Source organism: Bos mutus, chromosome 18, assembly GCF_027580195.1.
Source record: "Bos mutus isolate GX-2022 chromosome 18, NWIPB_WYAK_1.1, whole genome shotgun sequence".
NCBI lineage: Eukaryota > Metazoa > Chordata > Mammalia > Artiodactyla > Bovidae > Bos > Bos mutus.
Window position 1 is genome coordinate 39,405,054 of NC_091634.1, and position 18,528 is coordinate 39,423,581.

Below are 18,528 nucleotides of genomic sequence, written 5' to 3' on the forward strand. Positions count from 1 at the left end.
AAGAGCTGCCAGACGGAGAAGCAGCTACACTGGAGTAAGTCTCTGGACCCCATTACGCCCTCTCCCACAATGGCTCGCTGCCCCTTTCTTGGGGCTTTGCATCACCGGCAACTCGCCCATCTAGGCAGGTGGTGACGGTGGTGGAGAGTGCGGGTCCTGTTCCAGTTCGCACGCACTCTAGCTCGCACCCGCCCACGCTCCACCGCTAACAGTCCGCGGAGGAGTAACCAACCCAATCACTGTTTGTGCAGCGAGGCTCTGGCAAGGCAAACACAACTGAGTCACAGGCCGAGCCCTTGCCCACGAAGAATACAAAACAGAATACAAAACAGACCTTTTGCCTGTCTCTACACCCAGCGCCACCGCAAGCCACAGAAGCACTCGAACTCTGGGACAGACAGGGGCGCTGGTGAACCAGGACAGGGGCTGGCACAGTGTTGGGCACTCCAGTAGATCCGGGACTTTGTGGCTTTTATAATGCAGTCACACGGAAGCCGAAGTATACCTAGACACAAAGTTTCCCTCAATGACTCTGACAGTCGAGATACTTTTATTTCCTAAGTTCCAGCCGGGTCTGGCACACAAGCCTGCTCTCCAGACCCACACTCTCTGCAGCGCGACTTCACGCACGCGCGCAGACTCCTCCCCCCCCGCCATCAGTTCTCCCAGGCTCCGCCCCTCAGGCGGATATTCTCCTACAACTTCTGAAATCGCCCGGCCCCATCCCTCCCTGCCTTCACCTCTAATTGGACGCTGGCCTCTATAGGCTCCGCCCCTCGGCGACGTGAGCCCGCTTCCCTCCGAGTCTAGGCGCCGAGGGGGCGGGGCGGGGCGGGGCGTCTGCGCCCTATTGTCATGGAGACGGGAAGCCGGCGGCGGCGGTGGCGGGCATAGCCCAGCTGAGGTGGCAGCGAACCGGCCGCGACTGAGGCGAGGCCGAGCAGCCCCGAGCGCGCGGAGCCGACGGCTGGCGGCCTCTCAGGCAGCCAAGGGAGCAGTGTTCTCCGGGGCTCGGGCTGGGCCGGGGTGATCGCGGGGAGTGCCCAGGAGCGTCCCCGCCCTGCTCGCGTCGCTCGCGCTCTTGCGGCCCTTCAGCTCCCCAGCGCCCGCCCCCGGCTCCGCCCGCCGCCGCCGCCGCCGCCGCAGCCCCTCGCGCTAACGGTCGGCAGCGGCCCGCGCGCGCCGCCAGCCGGGGGCTCGCGCCAGCCACGAGGGAGCGTCCGCGGCTCACGCTCCCGCGCTGCGGAGGAGAGGTGAGCCCCGCGTCCACTCTGCCACCGCGTACCCTCCGCGTCTCGGCCGGGCTTCCTGCCTCTCGAGCCGCGTCCACGTCCTCCCGTGGACGGGATGGACGCGGTGGTGCCCTGCGCCCCTCCGGGCTCTCGGTAGGCATGGGCTGCGTGAACGTTGGGCGGGATTCTCGTGGTGTGACGGTCCCCCAGCGGGCGGGCGTGGGCGTGGTCCCCTCCATCCACGCGCGGCGACTTCACCCTCTCGGCTCTGGTCCAGGATGCTGATCTCGGAAATGGAGCCCTGGAGGTTTGTGCCACCGAGAATCTGAATCTGTCAACACAGACATCCTCATTACATCATCCTGCCACTCTGAGCAACCCCCTCTGCCCCCCCAAAACACACACACACCATACTTACAACTCCTTCCCGCCCCCGCACCCCCCGGTTTTCTAATACTGTCTTCTTTTTGGTGTCAAGGACTTGGAGAGAATCCTGAAAGATATTGAAGCATTTAGAATTTATGGTTCTGTTGCTGTGGTTGTCACCTCCGCTCTGCGTCAAATTTGAGACTCATTTCTTAAGGATGTCTCTATTTTCTGCTTTATTTGCACATTGATGGCTCTGCTGCTCCGCTGGCCACCGCCGCCCGGCGTCTGAAATAGACTCGTGTTAATATGCGAGAGGGAAGAGCTGATTATTAGCAGACAGGCGGGATTCAGATAGCATCTGGCGGGTTTTCTCCGTTTTCATGTGAAAGCCTTCCGTTTTTGCTGGTAAACCTGAGGTTTTAACTTTTAGCCTTGGATGCGTTCCTTTCTCTCCTCTCCCTCCTTTCCCCCCTTTATTTATCAGCTTTCAGTTTGGGAGCCTGCTTACTTTTAGCAGTAGTTTAACTCATCTCCTGTCACTGAAGCTTTCTCCCACGGCAGGCAGGAACTAACTCCCTCTGGTTCCAGGTTACCAAGACGATTCTTTTTCTTTTCCGCTTACTAGTGCATTTGTATCTTTCTGAACATTTGCACTTAGGTTAGGGCTAGGCATGCCTTGATCTTAATGAAAGACTTTAAAACATTCTAATTTTAAAACTTCCTAAGGGTTTATTGGTTTGTCATGTCTGCACGGATCCTGTTACGCATTACTCTTAAAATTTAGAGCTTTAAAATAACAGACACAATTGTATTGCTAAGACATGATGTGGAGCTTGCTCCTAGAGTTTTGGCTGTACAGTTGTCATTGTTTAAATCAAGTGCAAAAGAGGTTATTCCTGTTTATTTAGTGTAATAACTGTTTACAGTAAAAACTTTAAAGACTTATAAAAGTAGATCTGCTGTATTTTAAAGATCTCATCATTCTTGTGGGAGAGACACAACACAGGCTAGGAAAGGCAACAGATTGCTTTTGTCATATCGCTTTGCTGTTTTGGAGTGTACTTAAAGGATTATGATTGATAAGGCTGTCTTGCCAGAGAATGTTGACACAGGTGTGCATCGTTATCTTAATTAAGATCCTGAGAAAATGTTGTCTATAAAATGGTGACATAAGAAGGGCGGCATATTTTTGTACAGTTTTGCTTCTGGAGAATTTAATTGCACTAGAAATCTGTCTTTGAGTTCCAGATTTTGTGAGCACTTTGGCAGCAGAAGTTTGAGAGAAATGATAGTTCAATGTTAAGTGTTCTGGCATGTATTGATACTACTTGTGGCTTTTTTGGCAATGCCTCTATCGGCTTTCTTTGTGCTCCATCTTTGTGGAATAATGGTTTCTGATTTAGAAAGGAAAGCATGAATAGCCTAGTATGTTATTAAGCAAACGTTTATTAGTATTCAGAAAAAAATATGTAGAGGAAGACATGCTTAATGTGCAGAAAAAGGAATGTAATGAAAAAGTAAATATATAGGAAATTTATGTCCCTTCATTTTTTTTTTTTTTTGAAAAGTCTCTTAGGATGTTTTCATGATCTAAAACATATTCTTTTTTCTTCTCAAGTACTTAGCTACATTGTTTATGGAAAGCCTTGTTTTACTTCCAGACACAGAAGAAAACTGTTTTATTTCTTCCAAAATGTGTTTCTGTAAATTCGAATTGATGAGCAAGAGAAGATAGTGCATTTAGACTCTTATTAGTTTAAGGATCTGAATCATAACCTGGATGACCACTAAAATAATATTACTGTCCTTTACTTCAAATCTCTGAATGCCAAAACAATAGCAAGACGGATGCTGTTGATTATATTACCCCTTGGCTTATCCAGCACCTAATACCCTTCAACATAAGTATTGCATTAAGATTTCCCCCCTCTCTTTGTAGCTCATGATTTCCTGGAAGCTGGCTGTCCATCAGTGTGTGTGTAAGATGTGTGAGTGTTTTTCTTTAATATTAAAACTCATTGTAGAAAAAGGAAGTGAAAGTGGAGGAGGCCATAGGCGTTCTGATCGGAGAGGCCAGGTAGAGAGTCACAGCTTGTTTGTGACTCCAGGGATAATTAGCTGCCTGTCATTATACGGGAAACTAAAATCAAAGAATGATTTATTTAGACTTGTTTGCTGAAACGAAAACAAGAGCATTACTTTTGAGATAATTGCTTTAGTTATCTTCCAGATCCCCCATCAAAAAATTTTTTTCTGGCAGCCAGCATCAGCATCCCAGTGTTATTATCCATCTATTATTTTCAAGTATGATATGTTAAAAGAAATGAAATCAGAATATGAGCTAATTACCTGTCATCTGGTTTAATAAATAATACCAAGTAATTATTAATGTATTAATATATAATTATGTATTTTTACAGTATAGAAATCTTGGGGAAATTTTCAGTGCAAATAAATGAGATCATGTGATCCTGAGTGAATTAAACATGTTTTTTAAAATAGGTTATGAAAACAGTATCATATTTTGGAATAACATTTTAACTCTGAGATAGCAGAGCCTGTTTTGTGTGGTAGTACCTCAATATCTTTACATATTTCCCTCCAGTGTCTACATGGTGTTGAGTCCTGTAGTTTTAACATCTTTTTGGTATAAATGTTAGCTGTTTTTATAGAGAATAATTGTCCTTAATAGAATAGCAGCTGATACAACTCTGAAAAGATGTAAAACCTTGGAATTATTATTATTTTTGTTCAATAATGACTCTGGTTTGCTTTCATAGCACTACTATGGAGTGTGGTACTCATGACTTAACTTCTTCATAAATCTGTAGTATTTTTATAGCTGGAGTATACCTAAGTACCAATTTAGAGTGGTAAATTAACTTATATGCTTCAAAATTGAAAACCAGTATATACAAATATAGTTAAAGTTTAAATCTTTATTAGTGAGGATGCACTTAGTATTTGTTTAGGAGAAGAGAATATAATTTTCTCCTACAGTTATCTTTTATGTAATCCATTTTACCAACCTTTTCTCAGGTTAATGATATTCCACACCTTGATACAGTCTTTACTTGTTTATTTGCGGTAATATAAAGTGATACCTTGGGGAAAATTAGATTAGATATTCGTATCTAATATCTCAGAAGTATTTAACCAGACTTCTATATTTCCTTAAACAGAATCATTTTTATTTTCTGTGCAGGTTATGAGTATGATGCTTCCATATACGTTTGGATGTTTTCAGCTAAGTTCACTTCTGAACTGTGGGGCTCCTCCAAGTGTTGACTGAAATCTGTCCTTGAGCATCCCCACGCTCATCTGTAAGTGAGTGTCTGCACAGTTGTGCTTGTGTATTTGGGAGTAAACCCAAAATAGCACCAGTGTTTGTTTTACCAAAGTATTTATATTGGTAATAGGGATGGTCTCAGTACAGAATGGAAAGAACGCCACTTGAGGCCTTTATTACCATTTTACCAGTGTATTAATAAGTAGGAACATTTTGCTTCATGGAAATATACTGAATGATTTCTTTTTTAATGGTATCTTTGGATAGTGAAATTTATGACCTCAGTGCTTTTCATAAAAATCAAGACTAAGGTTATGATGTATTATAAAGAGATAATTATTATTTGAAGGAAATATTTATATCAAATTACAGCTTTTTATTATTTTCATTACCCCAATTCTTTTTAGAATAAATATAAGGGGAGTATCAGCTCTAGTCATAGGTACTAAACTCTCTTAATGACAAAGGGCATACAGGTGTGCACAAAACTTGTCCCTTCTCATCAGAATAGGGGCTCATGAACACAAGCAGATGAGAAAAGCTATAAGAAAAAAAAAATTGTGCAGAATATTTGTGTTGTCTAGTGGGGAAAGCAAAGTACAGGATTCAGTGATAGAGAATATTTTCTTAAAAAAAAGATGGTTGGAGGACCCAAAAAAAAAAAAAAAAGCTAATTCTACAGAAGGCAACTCGAGTACAGTCTGCTATAGAAGCAGTGCTTCTCTGAATACTTTCAAAGGCATTAAAGTGACTCTCAATATTAAATGAAGTAATATCTAATTGTTTTTAAATAGCACCTTTGTGTTCTTCTGTATCTGACTGAGCCTTATAGGTCTTCATGTATGACCAAGAGCTGAAGTATTGTAGTGACTTAGGAAACACACAGATACAAAGAAAATGTTATACAGTGAACAATCTGATTCCTCTTTGTTTGTCTTTAAGCTTAGTTTTTGGTTTTGTTTTTTTAACCACATAAACTTGTTGAATTTAAAAGACGGAGGATTAGATTTTTTTTTTCCTTCCTGAGAATGAATATAGGAAAATCTAAACATGCAGTCAAATTGGTTGGATTTTATATCTGTTATTTGACAAAATTTATTAAGATGCATATTTATATATTAATGGTATTCAAATATATTAAAACTAATTCTCATTTTATATAAAATAGGTGTGTGGAAGGGAGTTCCCTACTCTTGAAAAGATAAAGAAAGCATGTCCTTTCCAACAATAATAGATTATAGTTTATTAATTGAGCAGGTTATACTAAATGTTCTCTGGTGAAAATGGTTAGGGTATGCTTTTTGAGAAATATATCATTCAGGAATAAAATCAATTCAAGTATAGGTAATTAAATTGTAATTCAATGAAGGAAGGAAGTGGTAGGAAAGATGAAGCTAACTCTTGCTGTTTTTCTCTTTAAGAATCTACAGTCCATAATGGAGCCACTGTACTGGCTTTTGGAAGGAGGAGATTCTGAAGATAGGGAGGTAATATTATCTCTTTTAAGAGAATACTTTTCTCTGTAATCCTGCGCCTTTATTACATATAAGAACTTTATCTAGGAGGCAGCAATTTCTTTAAATTTGGGGTATGGAAACAATCTGATTTTTCTCTGCTGAGTTTTTGAGCTGCTGTGTTGGGAGGGCTGAGAAATCTCAGCTAGGCCTACTCAACACCCTTAAAATAGCTTCTTTCTGAGAATTAGATCTGTGATGGTGGCCTACCCCATCCCGGTAGGTGTCATTTTAGTGTGTGGTGATGGGCACACATGGAGCAGTTGCTTAGCTGTCCTCATTTACCTCCCTGGCTTTGTTGCCTTCTCTAGGGGAGCACGCTGTCTGCAGGGCAGTTTACTGTCAGCCACCACCCAGCTCAGAGTGGGAGACTCGCTGGTTGACAACTGGTTCCAGAGCTCTGCCAAGGAGCTCTCCAGGCCCAGCCGGGGCTGCTGTAGCGCACGGGAGGCCGGGAGCTGCGCCACTCAGGTTCCTTCCCTAGTTGTCAGCTTTAGGTCCCTTTCCATTTTTTGTGTAATCCTGGGCTGTGGGTAATACTTTCCCTTTCCTCTCACTAGGTTGGCTTGCTGCTCTCTTTGCAGCTGTTGCAGGGATTCACATGGAATGGAGGACTCTGTTTTATTCTGGATGAGATCTTTGAGCATTTCTCCGCATGCTTTTTCAGTTTCAAAAACCTAATGTTGGTGTCCAAGAGTGAATATAAGATTCTTGAACAACAAAAATAAAAAACGAGAAAATTTGTATCAAAAAGAAAAGCTTCCATCTTTTCAGGCTATGCTGCTGCCTTGACTATGCAAGTTAAATTAAAAACAGAGTCAAATCCTTTTATAAAATATCAGTTTATCATTCAATCATTCTATTTCGAAGAATGTTTATAAAGGCTTAAATTGTGTTACAGTGTTTATGTAAATTTTTTTTCTTTTTAAGAAAAATGATATACTTTTCTAGTCATCAAAAATATCTACTCCCCAAACTATAGCTATAGAAGGATGTTAATGGAATAATGGACTTTATGATGTCTAATTATATAATTGGGAAATGGGTAAGCAACAGTAGTAGTAGCTAAAACCAGTTTCTTCTATTAAAGAGCTAGTATAAAGTTAAAAACAAAAAACTTCAAGAAGACTCTGTAATCTTTAAATCAAATGACATTTTTGGTTAATACAATAGGAAGAAGAAGCATACCAATCTCAGATTCTTTTTTTCTGGCCTAGGTAGACGTTGGAAGCAGCTGAAGAGCTGTTAACATGTGGCCTGGAAAAAAATTATCTAAAAGTGGTTACTTGGAAGGCAGTTTACATTTGCAGAACAATTCAATATTATGACCTTGACCAACTTTTACACTTCATATTACTTGGGTTATTACTCCAGCTTTTAAAATATCAATCTATGGTATAGCTTGTATATGGAATACAAGGGTATTTTTGAATTGACTAAGTCTTGCTCATCATTCTAAATTGTGCTTCAGTATTACAAAGTTGAAATGTAATATTTATTAATAGAAGGAAAATATAAAATTTAATATCTGGGCAACTGAGACCTTTAAACCTACTTTAAAAGTATAATCTTGACATCTATGACACTATTTTTTTGTCTTTGAGATACAGATAGAATTATGGATTATTCTAAAATCCAGATGTTTTATTTATTAATTCCAAATTTTGTTCTCTACAATGGACTTTCAAAGTAAAAGGAATACATTCTTTAGCCATGGACTAATTTATTAAACATTAGTACACAGAAAATCAGCCTTGATTAATTTAAAACTGTGAAAGGGGGCAGGTAAAACTGTTTTCAGCTGAAATTTCCTAATGCAGCAACCATTTAAATTAAATGTTTGTTAACATAATAGTGATGGCATTTTCTCCTCCTCCTCCTTGTGGTTTTGTCCAACTAGATGTTACAGTGGCAGTTGCGCTGACTGTTAAGTGTTTAAATGATGACACCATTATGTGAAGTGATTTTGAAATGAGAGATTCCAGCCAAGAATTACATCTGCTCCCATCTCCTTCAAATCATACTCTCTGGCAGTACAGATTATGATTGATTTGTTTGTGACAGATTGCAGGAAACAGTCATTGATTTTTCAATATTTTACCTTAAAATTATTTACAGTTGTAACCATGGGGAGGTATTTCCATGGGCTGTCAGCCCCTGAAAGACTAGGATAATATTCCCTGCTCTCTGACAAGACAAATTACCTGTAATGAGTGCAGTAGCTGAAGGGTATACTTTTATTTTAAAATATGTCAATAACCCCAGTGACTAAACGAATATTGATTTAGCATAATGAAGCCTGAGTAATGTGAAAATGAGCTTTTTCAAGGAGCATGGTAAAGACTTTCTTTTTAGCTGGTTGTAAGAAGCTTTTCATTCTTTTCAACTAGCTAGTGGAGGTAAGGAGTTTTATATGCAAACCATCAGAATGATAGTGTTATTTGTGATAACCAGGGTCCAAATATTCTGCCCTTGCTTTTATCGATTCTTTTTCAAATCTTATTTGGAGTCTTACTTTTAGTCATAGAATAGATACTGATTTACTTGCTGTTACCTTTAACCAGCTTAATATATTTACCATTTCAGCATCTTTTGCATTAGAACCTGTGGTATTGAATATTAACATATAAGTCTATATCTAGTCATTTGTAGATGACATAATAATTATGTTAAGACATTTCAAATGGGTCTATTGTAGTATTTAATGTGCTGTATTTTATGGTAGAATAATTCCCAGTCCCTGGACATAAGATTGCTTTCACTGGGAATGAAGATTAATTTACTTAAGTCCTGATATTTTAGGCAGCAGTGCATGTTTCCATTTTTGTTAGACTTTCCCCTCCTTTCCAAATGTAATTCTCAACTTTTTAATGGATTAAGACCCTAAAATATAAGGTCCGTCAAACAAGAATGATAGTAAAGTAGTATATAGTTTTGTTTCATAGTTCATCGAGGAGCCTGAAGATCTTATGCCTGAACTGGTATTCCATGGAAACCTAACATATTTTATGATAACTAATAGTAATGAAATTTTATTGAAAGCAATAGGTAAAGTCCCTTTAGAAATTAAAAATGAGTTTTGATTTAAAGAAAATTCAGATGACTCTTTGTGAGTGCTAGTTCATTTGCAGCACTGCTTTGGAAATGTTGCAATAAAATGAAAAATACAAACAGATCTTTTAATGGAAAATAGGATAGACTCTAGAACAAAAGTTATCCTTTTGTTTTTTTTTTTTTTCCCCAGGAATTTGCCTGAGGGTGTGAGACAGATGATTTCTGTTACTCATCCTAGTTATGTCCTGCAATAAACTGGATACTTTATAAAATACCGGTCCCTTGGTTTCAAATGCTGTAAGATTTTAGTTCTCCATTATCCTCTCCTCCAAGTTCTTTCCCTTTTTCTATAAAGGACCTTTTAAAATAGAAATATAAAGCCTGCACCATTATCATATGTGAAACTGATAGCCCAAATTTTTCAACCATTAATTTGGTTTATAGTTTTCTAAGTTGATCTCATATCTTAGATCTTAGATATGAGAACTTACCTATGGATAAGGCTTATCTACAGAATATACCCTCCAGAAAAAAATAAATATAGATCTTTCTCCTCAGTAATTAAAAAAAATAAAGCATATTTTCTTGAGACAAATCTGTGTTAAGGAAAACATCTATATTGTTGTTTAGTTTATTTTGGAATAAAATAATAAATGTATATGGTAAGCACCTCCTGACCCCATCATGTAGTTTAAACCTGGCTATTCATTTTATAATACATGTGCAGAACTATTTATGTGAGTAAAATTTAATAAGTACATAGATAAAGCTTTTTCTGGGGAAATTATTCTCTTTTGGATACTCTGCCCTTTTCCGTTTCTTTTCTCCCCTTGAAAAAAAAATACCTGCCCTTGTTCTCCTTTAGGGAAAAACTATTTAGATAAAGTGTTTTTAAATCATGCAAGTCATTGCCTGGGTTTGGTTAAAACATTTATTTTTTTCGAAAAGGAGAAAATACCCCCGTTTGAAAAACCTTTCTTGCATTTGTATCTATTAAGATAAACAGTTTACTTTGATATGGTACATACCAATCTACTTAGTTAATTTTTTTCCAGAATTCATTTTACTCTGTTTGGTCTGACCTTCTATGATAACTTAATATAGAAACAAATTAGCATATAATTCTATTTTCCATGTGACCTCAACCAGTTGCAGAATTGTACTGCCACTTTTCGGTGGGGGGGCAATTTGATATTTTATGTAGACTCTAGCATTAAGCGTTTGCAAATGTTCACTGCATCCTGGCTCATGTGTTATCAAAAATGTTTCAAAGTAAGCAGTTAGAGGAAATCCTCACCCCTATTACTAAGGTATTACAATGCCTCCAAAAGGTAGCATTTTTAATTAGTGTACGTGATTGATTAGTGATTTGTCTTTCTCCCAAGCATAAAGCAGCTGGGCAAAATTAAGTGAGGTTGGTGAAGTATAAGAAGATATTAGGGGCTGGTGGTGACAGTGATCATGACAACTAAATAGATTTTTTTGTTTTTTTCTTTTAGATTCAGCAATCAGTCTTTGAAATTTCCTGTGGTCTGTTCAATCTAGATGCAAAGGACATGGAAAAATCAAGTGCTCAAGTGGTTTAAATATGTTTTGGATATTCTTATTTATAGATTACAGGATTTTTCCAATTAAAATCCGCAGTTGTCATGCAGAAGGAGGTTATGCCCTTCTTGATCACCAGTTTTATTTGAAATGCTTAGCATTATAGTGTGTTACTGAATGCTGTTTTAATCAAAGTATAGAAAAATAAAAACAATTCTATATGTTGACTTTTTTTCTAAAATGACTTTGTTGGACTGAATGAATGTTTATACCTGAAAAAGAGGGTTCCTCCCTGAGAAAAAAATCACTTTCTCCATTATAGCAATTCTTCTGGCAATCTGATATCATTAGAATAGGTTTAAAATCACTTTCTAATGTGACCCTATTATATTTATGGAAGAAGAAAGACTTAAAAGTTATCCATATATATAATTTTAATTCTCTATAGTAGTCCCTCTGGAATGGAACATTTTCTTTTTAAAAAATCTGTTAGCTCAACTCAGGTATGAGGGAAAAATCATCTCAACTGGCAGAGCATTCGTTACGTCTTTGAGGATTTGGTTTATATAAAGGTTGACATCCAGTCTTCCACAGAGTTCTTACATTTGGGCAGACTGAATAATGAGGGGTTGCCTTGGCATTGGGAAATTCCTTGTTGTGGCCTTTGTGGTGGCTGAAGGGAAACGGAAGGATTCCTCCGTGGCAGGCAGGCGTCTGGCTTCTGTGGTATGAACTCTGTCAAGGGGTATGTGTGACCAGAGGTAGCCCTTAGTGAGGGGACTGGAGAGAGGCACAGATGCTGCTGACACCCGAAGAAGTAGTGGCGAGTTACTGTTTTGGGCATGACCCAGTTTGTACTTCATCCACTTCTATAGTTCTCACAAAATGCTATGATAAATTCTTAAGCTCAGATCTCCGTACAGCAAAGTAAAATTTTTAGGCTAGAATATTTTTTATTTTTAATTAAACTTTATATTTTGAGATAATTACAGATTTCATGTGCAGTTTTACTAAATAATGGAGAGGTCCTCTGTACCTTTAGTTAGTAAGTTTCCCCTCAGTAGGGAAAGTATCACAACCTGGACATTGGCCTCATTACAGCCCAGATACAGAACTTCCATCCCCGGAAGGATTCCTCACTCTGTCCTTTTACAGTCGTACATGCTTCTCTCCTGCTCCTCTTCCTGTAGCATCACTAGGCTGTTCTCCTTTCCTGTAATGTTTTTTCTTTTCAAGGATGTTCTATAAATGGAATCATATAGTATATAACCTCTTGGGATTGACTTTTCTCACTCAGCACAATTTTCTGGAGCTTCAACTCACATGTATCAGTATTCTGTTCTTTTTATGGTTGGGTAATATCCCGTGGTGTGGTTGCCCCACAGTTTGTTTAACTGTTGTACCAGTTGAGACTTCAGTGTTGTTTCTGGTTTTTCACTATTATGAATAAAACTGCTGTAAACATGCATGTACAGATTTTTATGTGAACATAAGTTTTCATTTTCCTGGGATAAATGCCCAGGAGTGTGATTGTGGGTCATATGATAATTACATAGAGTCTTTTTAAGACTAGAATTGATTTTGTGTGTATGGAAGGGGAGACAAAGAGAACATCTACATTTTTGTGGTATTTTTGCTTTAACTGGATTTGTCTACGATTTCAAAACATACAGACTATTTTAAATAACTTGTAGCTAGATATAAAAAAAAGCATTTTTCCACAAACTAGATTTTGTTCTTATTTCTAGAGAAATACTTTTGAGAAAAAACTGACCTTTTTTTGGGGGGGTAAGCAATTTCTGTGTAAAGGAATAAAGGTAGACATACACTATAGAAAGTGCTGCAAAGCTGGCAGGGTACTTGGGGAAAATTTGCAAGTGTTAATAGAGACTTGACATTCAAGGCTATATTGTAATAGTTTTTCAATTTGTAGACTTTAACTTTTGTCACTACCATGTAGCCTGCAGATTTTATTTGTAGAATAAATTCATTATCTTTATCATTTGTGTTCAGCTGTGTTGCATTTCATGTCCATCTAATTCAACTATATGCATGTAGGAAGAAAAAGAAGGAAATGAAAAACAAACAATATCTTTTCTAGTGCAGGCATGCTTAGTTGTGTCCGACTCTTTTGCAACCCCGTGGACTATAGCCTGCCAGGCTCCTGGGTCTATGGGATTTTCCAGGCAAGAATACTGGAGTGAGCTGCCATTTCCTTTTCCAGGGGATCTTCCTGACCCAGGAATCAAACCTGTGTCTTCTGAGTCTCCTGCATTGGCAGGTGGATATTTTACCACTAAGCCACCTGGGAAAGCCATCTTTTCTAGTACCTGGCCCCTAAAATGCAGCTACTGTATGTGAGGCTTAGTGGAAGAATGGCTTTGTTTCCAACTCCGGTAGAAATTACCCTGGTATACTTACTGAGACATAATAAGGCATATACAAAACCATCTATGCTATATTTTGGGAGAAACCCACTGACTGAAAGAATTTTCAAGGATAATTTTATTTTGATTTTCTACCATATATATTGACTTTATCGCTCTTAATGAAGATGTAGCTCCATTGCTTTTTAGAAAACTTTGGATGCCATTAAGGGGTTACAATAATCCTTCTAACAAAAGTCAATATTATAAATCTTTAATTTTTTCGAGTGAGGCCTTAGGGACTTCACCTCAGGCCAAGCAGACCCCAATCTTGCAGTGCTTCTAAATATAACTTCATCTTTAACCCATTATAGCCATGACCACAGTGATATAAATGACATAAGACAATAAAATAGCCCTTGCCCTTGAAAATGACCTGGAAAAAAGATATTGTGGACACATGGAATCTATAAATACTGGTGGTCACTCATCATGAAGCAGCGAGGGAAGCACCTCTGTCTAGCACTTCTAGGCACTGGGACCCTAATGATAAGGAAGAGCAACACAGACCCTGATCCGTGAGAATGGTTCTCTTGATTCTTAGTTTAGGGGATGGGGACAGGGGAGAAGTAGAAAGAAACTGAGATAGAGACCAGCATGATTATGTGTTACCAGAAATCCCGAACCTTCAGAATTCAGGAGAGAGACTAGGAAAGCTGAAGCTGCTGGAACAGGCCTCACAGAAAATGGTGGGCTTCAACTGGGATGGAGCATATACACGAAATGGAGAAAAAAAGATATTAGGAAGAGAAAGAAATGAGCTGCAGTGCATTTTGTTGAAAGTGGGGTGCAGTCTGGTCTGGCTAGAATTTCCTGCAACATTAAAATGGTTTGTGACTGCCCCAAAGTATACTTAATAGCTTCCTATGTTTTAGTAACTCACCAGAAATGTGGCAGGCCTTCTTTAAGAGTAATATTTGAATTATGTGTATTTGAGAGAAAAAACAAATGGATACTCTTCCTCCTAAAACCAGGGCTTGGAAGTATGTTTTTGTTTTGAAGCTCAGTTTGTGAAAATCAAAATATTATTTTCTTCCCTTTATGTTTGATAAGGGATAAAATATTTTGTACCTTTCTAATGTCTTAAATGCATAACCTGTAAGACTGTAATACTTTGAAATGTTTTATTTATTTTAAGCTTAAAATAAAAGAACTTTAAATTCTTTTAGAAGAGCTCCGAAATTAAAACTGTAAGATCACATGTAGATAAAAGTTACATAAAGAACATGTTTGTAAGATGGTACATAGAGCTGATGTCTTTACTAAAAAACTCTTTTGGGCACCCTAAGAAAATAGAAGTATTTCTGTGCATTTTTTTCAAGCATTCAAGGTAGGAGGAGAGCTGAGATTCTTTTCTAAATATACATCCAATTTTAGGAGGCTAAACCAGAACTCTCTAATATGACTGGGCCCTGGAAAAAGGAAGCCACCTAAGGGACTATTAGAGTTCCATAAGTTTATATAAATCATAGATTTGATCAAAGTGATTATAAAAGACATCCAAATTAAGACACTCAGGGCTTTACATGTAATAATATAGATTCCAGTACCCTCAACTATATACCATTTCCAGTGAGGAGACCAAGATGAATTGGGTCTTAGGAAAGTGCTACATGAGGTGGGCGACTTAAAAGTTCTGAATATACGTAATGACCCAGTATTGTGGAATCATCTTGTAATACTGTTTATCTAGCAGTTTAAGGAAAAAAAGAGAGAAAAAGAAAACGGTGCTATTTTAGATAGTTTAAAATTTTTTTTACAAATACTGCAAATCATAGGTTGGTTACCACTAGACTTCCTGACTCTGCTGTGATTGCTATATTCTCTGTATATTCTTTTAAAATACCGAGCACTTTATAATTTTGTCTATAATTGTTTATGTATATTTTATCCACAAAGTGTTTCTAGAACAACTTACATTGCTAAATTACCTTAGCCTACCTGCCATCTTTAAGCTTTATGTATAAATATACTGAAGTGTCAATTGCAAGACACATTAGCAGACTATTTAATTTTTTTTCCAGAAGACTTTTTATTCAAAACACCTTTCAAACTCAATGCATAAAAATAGCAGGCAGCTCCCACTTGCAGGCTTTTGAAGCTAGAGAAGACGTGTTTTTCACATGAAGAAGCTGAGTCCTGGGAAGATGAAATGCCTCAGTGGTAATAAGGATCTTTTGACTCCAAAGCAGATGCTGCCAACTTGAAGATGCTTGTCCCCAATTCTGGAAATTCAGTCTTCAGATGCTTGTATCACAACCCTAGTCTTCATAATATTTTGTTTTACAGACGTCAGAAATAAATGTCTAACTCATCATCTGTACGTGCCATCCAAACGTTTTGGCACGCAGTATGGGTACAAGGAACAAGGTAAAGCATGTTAATCTCAGAACTGGGTTTTAACCAAAAGAATGCTCCATGTATTCATTACTGTTTATGCATACCTGCTGGGTTTTAACATTGTGATAAATTCAGGGGATCAAATCTGAATGCATGTTCCCTGAATTCAACAAAGTGGGCATTGGACTCAGGCCTGGAGTTGAAACGGTGAACGGCATGCAGTGTTTGTGGAGCTGGGAGCTTAGCATCTGCCGTGGCTACAGAGGCATAAACAGACCATTTCAGCTCAGCGTGGTGAGAGGGAAAGGCCAGGTGCCGTGGGACCACAGGGGCACAGTCCCCAGGCAAGCCTGACGGAGGGAGGGTAAAGTCAAGGAAGGTTCCTGTAGGAAGGGGGCACTGAGGTTGAGTCCTGAAGGAAGGGAAAGCCTCGTGCCTTTGGGAGTCAGTGAGGAGCTCGAAGGAAGCAGAAGATATGTGTGCAGAGATGGGGAAGAAATGAGAGTAAGCAGGGGCCAGGCTGGAAGGGCAGTTTTTATGCCAGACAGAGCAGCTTGGACTTCATCTTCCTTTCACCAGATCAGCTCTGCATTGTGGAGGTAAAACTTTCAGTAGTGACGCAAGGGTCTTTGGATGATAAGAGACTCTTTCAGTGGTTTTGCAAGTAGTTGTCCAGGGATGAGATCAGTTGCAGGAGCTGAGAAAATGGCCAGGGGAAGGAGGGATGTCGGTGGATTGATGTGAGATGTTAAGATGCTAGAAATAAAAGGACATGTGACTGAAGGGTTACAAATGCAGGCAAAGGAAAAGCATGTCAGCGAGGATGTCCTGAAGGTTGCAGCAGTTAGGTCGTGGTGGTGGTGTTTCGAGACAGGGAACCTAGGAGAAGAAGGTCTAATGGAGAAAAGACAGTGTGGGCAGATCAGTTGGTTTTGAGGTACTAGTAGAATATCCAGAGGGGTTGGAACTCACAATCTTGAAGCAGCCAGAGAACACAATCTATTCTTTCATATCAGTCTATTTTCTTTTCTCTGAAAATCAGATTTTCTGATTTCTGAAAGGCAGATTTCTTAAAAAAAAAATAAAGTGTTCTCTTTCATTATTAAATGTTTTTTCCTTGTGTGATACAGCTGTAATGATCCTATGGAAAGCAAGTCTGAGATGAACTGTTCAATATTACTGGGCAACATTTGTTTAAAAAAAAAAGATGTGGTTTGGAAGGATATAAAGGAAGGAAAGGGAAAGACTGTTCCTGGCGATAGCTGTCCCCTAAACAGCTCAATGGATTCAGTTCAGTTCAGTTCAGTTCAGTCGCTCAGTAGTGTCCGACTCTTTGCGACCGCATGAATTGCAGCACGCCAGGCCTCCCTGTCCATCACCAACTCCTGGAGTTCACTCAAACTCACGTCCACCGAGTCGGTGATGCCATCCAGCCATCTCATCCTCTGTCGTCTCCTTTTCCTCCTGCCCCCAATCCCTCCCAGCATCAGAGTCTTTTCCAATGAGTCAACTCTTTGCATGAGGTGGCCAAAGTACTGGAGTTTCAGCTTTAGCATCATTCCCTCCAAAGAAATCCCAGGGCTGATCTCCTTCAGAATGGACTGGTTGGATCTCCTTGCAGTCCAAGGGAGTCTCAAGAGTCTTCTCCAACACCAGTTCAAAAGCATCAATTCTTCGGCGCTCAGCTTTCTTCACAGTCCAACTCTCACATCCATACGTGACCACTGGAAAAACCATAGCCTTGACTAGACGGACCTTTGTTGGCAAAGTAATGTCTCTGCTTTTGAATACGCTATCTAGGTTGGTCGTAACTTTCCTTCCAAGGAGTAAGTGTCTTTTAATTTTATGGCTGCAATCACCTTTGCAGTGAACACTAAATTTCAATTGTGCAGAGGGATTTAAAGATAGGGAGGGAGGGACAAAACACTTCCAGGAAAAAAAGACTGGAGAATAGTTTTGTTTTTAGAAGCTTGGTGAGTTTGGATTGCAATATATGCTTAAGTGATTAGTAAGTAACATTATCTGGATCATATTACTTTCAACATTCACCCACAAGTCCTCACTGAGCATGTACTGGGTAATGGGTACAGGGTACTGGACAGTGCTGGCAATTGAGTAGGGACCTCACTGGACATGGTCTTTCCCTCACAGAGTTTATAGTCTAGCTGGAGGGCTATAAATTCTGAAAGTAGCTCTCTATGATATTTCTGTCTGTATCTGTTTACTATAATTGACATAGATTGGGAGGACAACTTATGACTCTTGGATCCCATAGAAATGAACATGTATACCTCCAGAGGGCACTGCTATGTTCACAGCAGAAAGAAAAAGAAAGGATTCAGGCTGCCTTGACTTCCTTCTATCTGTTGAGCTGGGGCTGGTGGGATTGTTATTCGAAGCAGGGGACTGGAACGTAGGTGGAGAGTAGCTCCTAGATATTCCTGAGTGGCTGAGAAAGAGTTGTGACTTGTTTGCTCGCAAGGGTCAACCTCCCCTCCAGAGTAGTGCACTTGTTACAGTTGATGAGCCTGTACTGACACCATCACCCATTGTCCACAGTTTACCTTAAGGTTCCCTGTTGGTGTTCTACATTCTGTGGATCTGGACAAATGTGTAGCGATGTGGATCCACCACTAAAGTATCACACGGAATAGTTTCACTGCCCTGAGAATCCTCTGTGCTTTGTTCATCATTTCCTCTCCACCAACCCCTGACAGCGACTGATCTTTTTACTGTCTCCATAGCTGTGCCTTTTCCAT

The 18,528-nt window shown here is 39.4% G+C and overlaps 1 long non-coding RNA gene across 1 annotated transcript; it reads left to right on the forward strand.

The window, feature by feature from the left end:
• Positions 1–1,444: 1,444 nt before the first annotated feature.
• Positions 1,445–11,230, forward strand: LOC106700626 (uncharacterized). The gene is made up of 4 exons (XR_011467717.1): positions 1,445–1,539; positions 4,807–4,924; positions 6,312–6,377; positions 10,958–11,230. It is a non-coding gene; the product is annotated as an uncharacterized lncRNA (long non-coding RNA).
• Positions 11,231–18,528: the final 7,298 nt, after the last annotated feature.